Source organism: Oreochromis aureus, linkage group 3 (genome assembly GCF_013358895.1).
Source record: "Oreochromis aureus strain Israel breed Guangdong linkage group 3, ZZ_aureus, whole genome shotgun sequence".
Lineage (NCBI taxonomy): Eukaryota > Metazoa > Chordata > Actinopteri > Cichliformes > Cichlidae > Oreochromis > Oreochromis aureus.
The window spans coordinates 62,702,953-62,713,652 of record NC_052944.1 but is presented as its reverse complement, the minus strand read 5'-3'; the positions used below and the strand labels follow the sequence as shown (position 1 = coordinate 62,713,652).

The following is a 10,700-nucleotide window of genomic DNA, read 5'->3' as shown; positions in this document are numbered from 1 at the left end:
TACAGAAAGTAGAAGTTTTCAGACGTGTCACTGCTGGATGTGAGGATGGGAGCCACTTTGCTCTGTGAGCTGGGCCTATTCTGTGAGTGCATTACTGACTTCTACTGTTTGATTCATACTGATCTATAAACATGTTTTAGTAAGAAGAACAGAGCATCAGTCATTTGTACCATTTCAGGTCATGTGATCAGAGGACTCTCATGTTTGTTACCAACATGGTTGTTTGTAGACTTGATTAGATTTTAGTGCAGTGACTCAGATCAGAGTGGAGCTGGTTTAGTTTATCTAAGAAAGGTTTGTTTCTCCATCAGTGATCATTTGATGTATTTTACATCTTAATATAAAATATCACAAATCATAGTAGACACTAGTAAACCCACAATGTTTTATTTATGAGATATTTAAGTGTCTATGGAGCTTGGACAGAAGATGACTTTACTTCTTTGAGTTTTGTGAAGCTGTGTCACCTCTCATCTGAGAAGTTTCTACAGTTCTAAAACCAAAAGATGGAGAATGCAGGTATTTAAACCCTAGTGGTCTTAAAGGGTTGAGGTTTTCAGTACTCTTGGGAGCTGCAAATGGTCCAGTTCTCCCCAATCCATCTCTCTCTGCCTGTTGTTGCAGCTTCCCACCCCCATGATCAAGTACATTTCATGACTAACGTTCAGACTCCACAGCCTGTCTCTCTCTTTCTCGATCTTACACACACACTTACACAGGGCTGGACTGGGACAAAAAATGGTCCGGGCTTTTTGACTAGAGACCGGCCCACCAGGTATTAAAGCCATAAAGCCTTTGAATGAAAACAGATGCTGTTGTGACAGTGATGTACACTGTCTTGTTGGTATATAAATGATTTCTATACATTTTACACACAGTACTGGTACAGAATCTGGAAAATGTGGGAAAATACTGGCATCATATACAGTGCTTATTTCTGAAGAAATCATGATGGGACCCTGAAAAAAAATTGCTACATACAATAATGGATTTCTATGCATTTTACATCAGATAAAAACTTTGGTTGCAAGATTCAGAAAATTATTTAATAACAGCCAGACATTTTAAATGAGATCATAAAGAAAAGTATTTCTTTGTGCCCCCCTTTCCCTGTTAATGCCCTACCTGGCCCTCTGGCAAAAAGTTGCTAGACCTTTACCTGCACAGTTACCTGTCAGCTACATAAAAAAAGGATCCTGGTGTTATTTGTCTCTCAGAAACAGCTCATAACTTCCCTTCAACTCATTCATGTCACCTAAAAGGTAAACCTGTTTCTCCATCACCTGTTCAGCTCTGATGATTCAGTAAGGACATCTCCTGGTTTCATCTTCATGTTTCCCTCTAACCACATATCCAAACCGATATCATGACCAGCAGCTTTACAGCTGTGGCTCCAGCAAACATCAGCTGATACTAGAAATTAATATTAAATAAATGCTAACAACAGCTGATCAAGCTTAAACGTGCTGCTGTTGTTTAGCGCGACATCCGCTGGTTTCCTCTTTCTGGCGCAAAGTGGGCGATAAATAAACAAGAGAGAAAAGCCGATCAGCTGATCATTGATCAGTTTCATGATTGAAGTAGAAACAGGAGAAATTTGTAGAAAACTGTAGAAAATTCACAGCTGGCCTTGAAAATGCAAAATGTGTTTGACAAAAAAAAAAAAAAAAAAATCAGATTGTGTTTCTGACGGCAAAGACTTTCAGACAGGACAGGATTTACAAAAAAAAAAAAAAGTAAAACCTCTGGTGTTAATGACCTACACTGTTGTTCACACCTTGGCTCATGTGATGAGGCACATGATCAATAATGAGTTAATGGTCTTCCTAAGTAATACAACCACTAGGGTTTAAATACCTGGGATTCTCCATCATTTAGTTTTAGAACTGAAGAAGCTTCTCAGCAGAGATACAAATGATCTTCAAGAAACTTAAAGAATTCCAGTCACTTTCTCACAAAGCTACTTAGACACTCAAATATGGCATAAATACACTACCATGACATGTATGATTGACTACCTACACAGACATATATGAATGTGTTTAATTTGATCATGTCAGAAGTTTCTGTCTTTACTGTAGTGCTCTGTACGCTCCTCTGTACTGGACACGCTCAAGGTGACTGAACAGATTTCACTTTATTTAATTTTGTTTGAATTTAGTTGATAAAGATTCATCTCAAAGTACTGCATCAATCCGAATTACATTTCACTTATCTATTATTTGTTATTATTATTATTTATTCATTATTCAATAAATGAACATTGTATGTCACAGATTGTGTCGTATATAAAGTGTTTCAGATTGCTGACTTTGTGGTTGTGTTGGATTCTAGATGCTGTGCTAACTATTGAACCCAGCTGGTCCAGTTTATTTTTCATTGGAGAGTTTGTTACCTTCAAATGTGACATGAATGAAGGAAAAGACACTGACTGGAAATACAAAATCAACAAGGATGGTCAAGACTTTTTCTCCTACAGGATAAACAAAGACTACAAATTAAAAATGACATCTACAGGTGACAGTGGTGAATATCAGTGCTTTGGTCTCAGGATGAGCTCACGTGATACAAAGAAAAGTAATACTGTCTCTATATCTGTATTAGGTAAGTCTTCAGTGACCGACAGCATAAATGTATGATCCCTGTTCAAATACTCAACTGAATTATAAAATAGAGAACATTTAATTAAATCAGTCAATGAAACTTGAACTTGAACAAGGAAAAACACTGTAAAGTCAGTGCTTCAACACTCGCAGACTTGGCAATTTGTCAGTAGTACATGTTTGAGTTTTAACAACAGCAATCATGGATGAAATTTAATTTAATTAAATTACATTTCTGAAGGAAAAGAAGAAACATCAGAAGCTTTATAAAGTTAAAAGTGGTGATGTTTCTGTTATCTAAACCAAAAAACTGTGAACTGCATTAGTTTGCATTAACTGTGACATCCTCAGGCCAGAGAATGGACAGAAATGTATACTGTTTATTTAGAGAGCTACAAATATAAATTGTATTGTTTTTTAATGTTTTTATGTCATTATACTAAATTACACAGATTTATTTTTCTTCCTCTTTCATAACAGCAGATAAACCCAGAGCCACACTGACAGCAGGAACAACAATCATACCAGTAGGGGGCAGTGTGACACTGACCTGCTCTGTGCAGAGCTCTGATGGATGGAAATATGAGTGGTTCACAAACCAAAGAACCTCTGAATTTCCAAACAGAGATCAACAAAACAGAGATATCAGAGTATCTCACGGAGGAATCTACAGCTGCAGAGGAACAAGAGGAAACCCAGATTACTACACTGATATCAGTGATGATGTCATCATTGATATAACCTGTGAGTTCAGTAATTTAGTTTGAAATATACATTCACTCATGATTATCAAACATACAATGTTAAGTTTTCTGTGTTGATTTCATGTTTCTATTTGTATCTCAACTGTTAATGTGTGTAAACAGTTTCCATTAAAGTTGTTGTAAAACAACAACCCAACTGGCCTCAGTTATTCAGAGGTGAGATGATCACTCTGACATGTGAGGTGCAGGAAGGAGGTGAAACCACTGGGTGGCTTTCTGAATGGAGAGGACCCGGGACACCCACACGGTTGAAACTCTAATTTTTGGACATTCGGAGTTTCTGAGTCCAGCAGTGGAGACTACATTTGTAAGAATCGACGTGACCGATATTCTTCAACAGAGTGGAGTGAAGCCATCACATTGTCAGTATCAAGTAAGTCATGTTTGTTGTGTGATCTCCATTTTACAAATGTTATAATGGTCAGCACAGGATGAATTCAATGGTGTACGAAGCATGTTACATTGTTAGTCAGACAGAGAGCTGCAGCTGATAGTAGCCTCATTGTAGACATATTGATGCATGCACAATCATCCAGGTAAGTAAGTCCGGGAAATCAAAGTCTTTGGGTTCCGGGGGGAGTATGGTTGCAAAGCTGAAACTTAAAGGAATTGATGGAAGGGCACCACCAGGAGTGGAGCCTGCGGCTTAATTTGACCCAACACGGGAAACCTCACCCGGCCCGGACACGGAAAGGATTGACAGATTGGATTGACACTTGGATGAGTGACGAAACGTTACGTCCAGATCAACAGAATCAACTGTTGGAGACTCATTGTAGACAGTTTGTCACCACTTTGTGTCATGAACTTTCAGCTGGTTTAGAGATGGCAATGCTGACCTGCTGCTCCATCACCTCAGTACAATAATGACATAAATAAACAGGATAAAAAGTATAGCATTTTACAAACTTTCTCAACAACAAATAACTACAAATTTCCAAATTCTATTAAAAAAAACCAAAATCATCTTGGCCTAGGATCTTATGCAAATAATGTGATCTGTTAAAATAAATGACAGTATTAAATAAGTAAATAGTTCAGTCCACTGTGTAATTCACTATGCCTAACACAGGCAGCAGGGTGGCATGCTGCTTTGCGCTGGTTTCAAATCCACTGTCTGTCTGAGGTCTTTCAGTGTGGAGTATGAATGTTCTCTCCATGTCTGTGTGGATTCTCTCCAGATTCTCCATCTTCTTCCCACAGTCCACAGAGTTAGTGGGGTTTGGTTTATTGGTGAATTTAAATTGCTTGTAGGTGTGAATGTCTCAGCCCGGTAACAGATGAGCGACCTGTCCAGAGTAGCTTCCTGTTAGCTGTGATATGGTCCAATACCTTGTGACCCTGAATTGTTGAAGCAGAATATATAGATGAGTTTGATTTTTTTTTTTAAATGCAATGATCAACAATCAGATTTGACATTTTAGTCAAAATATTCAGGGTCGGAGCCACACAGCTTCAACCCAAAAAGACATCAGCGCAAAGCAGGAAATGGAGGAAAATTGAAGGAGGGAAGTTAAAATAATGTTACTGTTGCTATGGTTACCATCCTCACCAACGCTAGACAGCTCAAGCAGGAGGCTAGAATATTGAGATTATTCCCTTTAAACCCACTCCCAGACCTTAAAGAGTGTTGCTGTAAGAAGAAGCTGATGTCATTACTGTAGGAAAAGATCATAGTGGACAGAAAGAGTCTATTGGGTCTGTGTGTGTGTGTGTGTGTGTGTGTGTGTGTGTGTGTGTGTGTGTGTGTGTACCTGTGCACTGGTTCTGCAAAACATAAAAAATAACATAAAAAATGATTTAGATGTAGGAATTATTTATTTTATTTATAAGTCATTATTTATAGAGTGTAATATTTGTGTTTCTCTTTTCCTGCTTGTTTTTATGACTAAAATAATCAATCTGGTGTTGTCTTTGCTCAGCTGGATTATTGTGGGATCAGGCATCTCTGAAAGAGGAAAAGTATTTTGATGACATCTATCAAAACTTCAAATGGCCTGCAGCATTTATTTTTGAATGAATTTAAAATATTTTTCTTATGTAAAAGAATCATTTTAAAACCACACCTTAGCGGCATCAGCTCATCACACCACCACTGCATTTAAGGCTGGACTGGCTCCTGAGTTTGTTGTTGTTGTGTGTGTGGCTGGCAGCTGATAAGCTGCAGCTGAGAGCTGAAGGAGCAGCAACCTAAATAAAGTGTTGAAAAGCGTTGAAATGTGGTCGGGTCTGTTGTGCGTCTGTTACAGTTTAAAAAGTCACAAGTAATGCAAACTCCTGGAAATAACAAACAATCAAATCATATGAGAATGATCAATGAGGGTCACAAAATGTTACAAAGTCTCTTAATTAAAGTTGAACTATTTCAAATTCCTCTGTGCAGCTATAATGTGTATTTCCTCCTGTGTGATCTGACATCTGAACCTCAGATTATGAGAAGTGTTCTTGTGAATCTGTTGTTGTGGTGGGAGCAAAGAGACGTCACACAAAATAATGGAGAGGAGTAATTTATAAATAAAATAAAGTATCATAATGAAATGGTCAAAAAATACATTCTGTGAAAGGACAAAATGCATTATGGGCCTAAACTATGCTGACAACATCAGGGCAGTGCAATCCTAACCTGTGTGTGGGTATAATATATTTATTCTTTCTATCTTTGTCTAAACTCAACATCAGATCAACCAAAGGCTCAAATAACGTCTGATATGAGACACGTTCCAGTAGGGGGCAATGTGACCCTGAAATGTTCAGTGAACCCATCATCATATGGATGGAAATACTACTGGTACAGAGATGAGAACTGGTCTGAACCCCTGACCACACAAGATGCAGTTTTCCACTCAAATGGACAAATCACAGTCTCACAGGAAGGACTCTACAGATGCAGAGGAGGCAGAGGAGACCCAGTTTACTACACAGAGGACAGTGAGCCCTTCAACATTGATAAAATGGTAAGTTTTTTTCAGAAGTAAGTTTTCTATTAATACAAACTGTGAAAAAAATGTTATTTTCTCCTTTTTTTCCTGTATCAATGATTCATGAAAACATTTGGCATCAGATGTGCAGAGCAGAGAAAATAATTATCATATGTGAGATCCACAGAGAAGACACTCAGTGGGAATGAACAGAGACTACCAAACTTAACTGTGTAATAACTGTGGAAGTTAAAATTTTCAATCTTTGTTTGTTTATTTGTTTGTTTAACTCTGGCTGAAACTTGCAAAGGCAGAACGAAATGTGCACAGCAGTCTTCAACAGACTGAAGTGCTACCATTTTTTTAATAAGTTTTATAAAATTATACAAATTTTCAAACTCCCTCAGCAAATAACAAATCTACAGTTTATGTTGAAAAAAGAAAGTCATCTAAGGCTAATATCTTGTGCAAATACTGCCATCTCTTAAAAAAATAAGAAGTCCACTGCCTAATTCACTATGCCTAATACAGGCAGCACTGGATTCGGTCTCAGGTCTTTCTGTGTGGAGTTTGAATGTTCTCACCATGTTTGTGTGGATTCTCTCCGGATTCTCCATCTTCTTCCCACGGTCCACAGAGTTGGAAACTGCAGGCAGGCAGCGCAGCATTTTTAATCAGACAAAGAGCTTCACATGATGGTAGCTTTTTCACCACTTTGTGTTTGAACTTTCAGCTGGTATATGTAGCGCAGTACTGATATGCTGCTTCCTCACCTGAGTACAATCATGAAAGAAATAAAGAGAAAAAATACTTAAGTACTCATTTGTAATTTTAAACCCCTGTAACTAAGAAAGCAACTATGATTTCACTAAAAAAAATAATACAAGTCATCCTGCCTTATCATCTCATTCAAAATAAATAAAAAACAGAAGCATGCTGTCTCTTTCACTATGACTTCATGTGTTTAATACAAAATGCAATGATAAGGAAAAAAAAAAAACGAAATAATGTTACTGTGTAAGTGCCCCCAGTCACATACACACAGCTGCAGCAGGAGGCTAGCATATTATGGTGATGAGACACCTTAAAAAGGGGCCAGTATATTAAAGACCGACAGACAGATTTGGTCTGATATTTGAAAATCAGAGTGCAAAGAATATGTGGGCAGCACTTGCTGGTCACTGGTGAAATACCTCTGTGTGTGTGTGTGTGTGTGTGTGTGTGTGTGTGTGTGTGCTCTAAAATTCGCAATTTACAGTTTACAGGTGAAGATTTTTCCGCAATTTTCATGAATCGCCTGTCTTTAACTTAAATAACTTAAGACAACCAAAATAAATGTGAATCGATTCATACGTTTAACATTAGCAGCATTGCTCTATCAATCAGTACCCCTTATTTTAGTAGACCTTTTGTTTCTTTTTTTGTTTTTACATTATTTTCCCCATTGGACACAAAAAATGATCAGAAATTTTGTGTGTGTTTTATTGATGATGTGATTTGTGAAATTTGGAATTAGTCTGTATGTTTTGGAGCAGATTAAGAAATTAGTCAGAAGTTAGAAGTCTCATATTTGAAGTTGCTGCTATTTCAAATGTCCCAGTCCAGCTATAATGTGCATCTCCTCCTGTGAGGTCTGGCCTCTGAACCTCACACTAATGAGATGTCTTGTGTTTCCTGGTAAATCGGTTGTTATGAACAGTACCTCTGAGGGAAGCCTCATGCAGAGTACAGAAAAAGATGAATTTATAAATGTAAAGAAGAGTTGGGGTCAAATGGATTCAGAAAAAAGAAAGTCTATCATGTGCACACTGTAACATGTTTTTACTGGGGTAAAATATTTTTCTAAAAGATAAACCCTGTCAGTCTGAAAGACAGACACAAAGACAACACAGAGATGAGACTAAAGGTACAGAGTGGAAAACATGAGTGAGAACTAACTAAATACAAACCATAAAGTGATCAATAACTAAAGCAGAAAACTTCAGGCATGAATACAAGAATTCAAATGGATATAGACAAAAACAACAAGGCTAGAAAATAAACCATAAAGAAGCCATATGAAGTATCAGACCTGAAATACTAGTTAAATATGCAAAAGTGACACTGGGGACGTAAAATAATACAAAAATACTAAAAAGAGAACACAGCACAAACATAAATGACTTTACAAACCCAAAAGGAACCATGACTGTTATTTACAGCAAGTGGTGCCACTTTTAAATGTTGTCAAGTATGGCACATGTAGTGAAGAGGTTATATAATATTGTTATATATTTAAATTAAAGTTTACTTTTAAGACTTAACACTAACGTTGTGCACTTCCTTTTGTTGTTGTTGTTGTTAAGGTTCTTTCTATCCCTATTAGTGTGACCAGATCCGCTGAATGAACTGAGTTTGGTTACGTTTATTAACAGTTCATTTTTCTTATTTGCAATAGCTACGTCCAGTTCTTCATTTCTTGTTCTGATGATCACGGGACTCATTTCTGGAATCATATTTATTTTCCTCCTGTTCCTGTTCCTGTACAAAAAGAAATGTGAGACTTTTACATATTTTACTCTTTAAAATATTTAGATATGGAGATGCAAGATTCCAAAACTGAAAACTGTTCACAATATTATATAATGCATAATAAACTATGTGAACATTAATGTCTTATTTTGAATTTTTAATACAGGTTCTGCTGATGACCCGAGGGTGAGTCAGGATGAAAATCAACAGCAAGTCTACTCCTCTCTTCTTCATGGTTAGTTTTTGTTTTCCTAGTTTAAGATATTCTGATGCTTTTCTCTTCTGCAGCTGTAACACTGTTGAATTAAACAAAACTAAGACAATAACAACATTTAATCATGTGCAGCATTAAGAAGTAATAATAAATGTTCCAATTTCATTGTATGTTTGTGCTTATTCTGACATTAAAGTTTATCTTATCTTGTCTGGTCTTATTTTAGTATAAATGTTACTGACAAGAATATTTGTGTTTACATTGGTGTCACAGACCTGTGGTGACTCATTTTCTCTGACTTGTAGGTGAGGATTCTGTCTATGAAACAATCAGAGACTCTGGAAATACTCAAAATGGTCAGTTTCAACTTTAATATATAGTTTGTGGAAGCTATGTGATTATACAATAACAGTGATTATCATTAAAATCAATACTAATTTTATTATTTTAGTTTGACCAGAGGGTTTTTACACCTATAATTATAATGTACTGCAGAGCTGTTTCAGACAGAGAATATATTTGAACATATTTTACAGAAGTTCAGTGTTGTTCATGAATCCACTTAAAGAGAGCATTCATCTAATGTGCTCATTTAAAGCAGACTGTATCTGGAATTATGCATTTATTAATTTATCTGTGCTTTACTGCCCTTGCTCTGTATGAAGCTGGGTGATCTGTGTGATGTGGGTCCAGTGGGTCCTTCTTGTGGAAACTCAACGATTCTTTCTATCCAAAGTGGGCGAACTATGAGAAGTGACAGTAGTTTGATCATCTCCTTTCCTCATAACTGAAAACTTATTCTCACTCTCAACCATCAGACCTTTGTCAGGTCCCATTCACTCATATTTGCCACCATTCACGGACCATCAAGTTGCAAACTATGGGCACAAATATACATTAACCTTTTCGAGTAAAGTATTTAGTTTTAACGTTTAGCTAAACATCCGAAATATGTTTTAAAAATGTTTCTCTGATGTTTTGTTTATATATTATTTATGTTTTAATTTCTCACTAATGTAAAAAAAAGTCCATATCCAAAAATGACCATGCAAACGTTAAATATAAGTGAGGCAACTCTCTAAAAGGTTCATTAATTACATTACCTGTGTCAGTGTGTGATTTTATCCTTAACATTGTACAATAAGTTGGTTAGAAATCATATTAAATATTATAATATTGACTTAATAGTGTCTTCTATTGCAAATGAGTGTTTCTATTACATATTTATGCTCTCTATAATCAAAACTTTTTTTATTAAAGCTTTTGTATAACATTTCATGTAACAACAGAAAGTTTAAAAGGTGTTATATGTAGTATTTGTAGTGTCTGAAAATGTAGCTGTTGCTGTGTTACAGTAGATACAATGAGCATATTTTTACACATTAGATCTTCTACATTATCCCCAAAGTAATGAAAATACTTACAATATTCATAAATACTGTATGGATTTGAATGTATAATGTATTTCATGTCTAATTTTTTAATTCAAAATTACAATACATTTGTCTTTATGAACCTGGAACAGCAAATAAAGTGGTGATCAGTATCTTGAATTGTTCTGTGCTTCTGGCCCTTTTGAGGGATGAATGTGGTTTTACAATGTAATACATGTACAGTAGCAGTGAACAAAGCTGTGATTGCTCAGTTTTCTAAGACAACTGATGACAATTCACTGGTTCATCAGATAGAA

The 10,700-nt window shown here is 36.2% G+C and overlaps 1 long non-coding RNA gene across 1 annotated transcript; it reads left to right on the top strand.

Moving 5' to 3' along the window:
- The first annotated feature begins 8,711 nt into the window (after positions 1-8,711).
- On the top strand, positions 8,712-10,411 carry LOC120439444. Its single transcript, XR_005612644.1, has 4 exons — positions 8,712-8,821; positions 8,963-9,031; positions 9,316-9,366; positions 9,676-10,411. It is a non-coding gene; the product is annotated as an uncharacterized LOC120439444 (long non-coding RNA).
- The last annotated feature ends 289 nt before the right edge of the window (positions 10,412-10,700 follow it).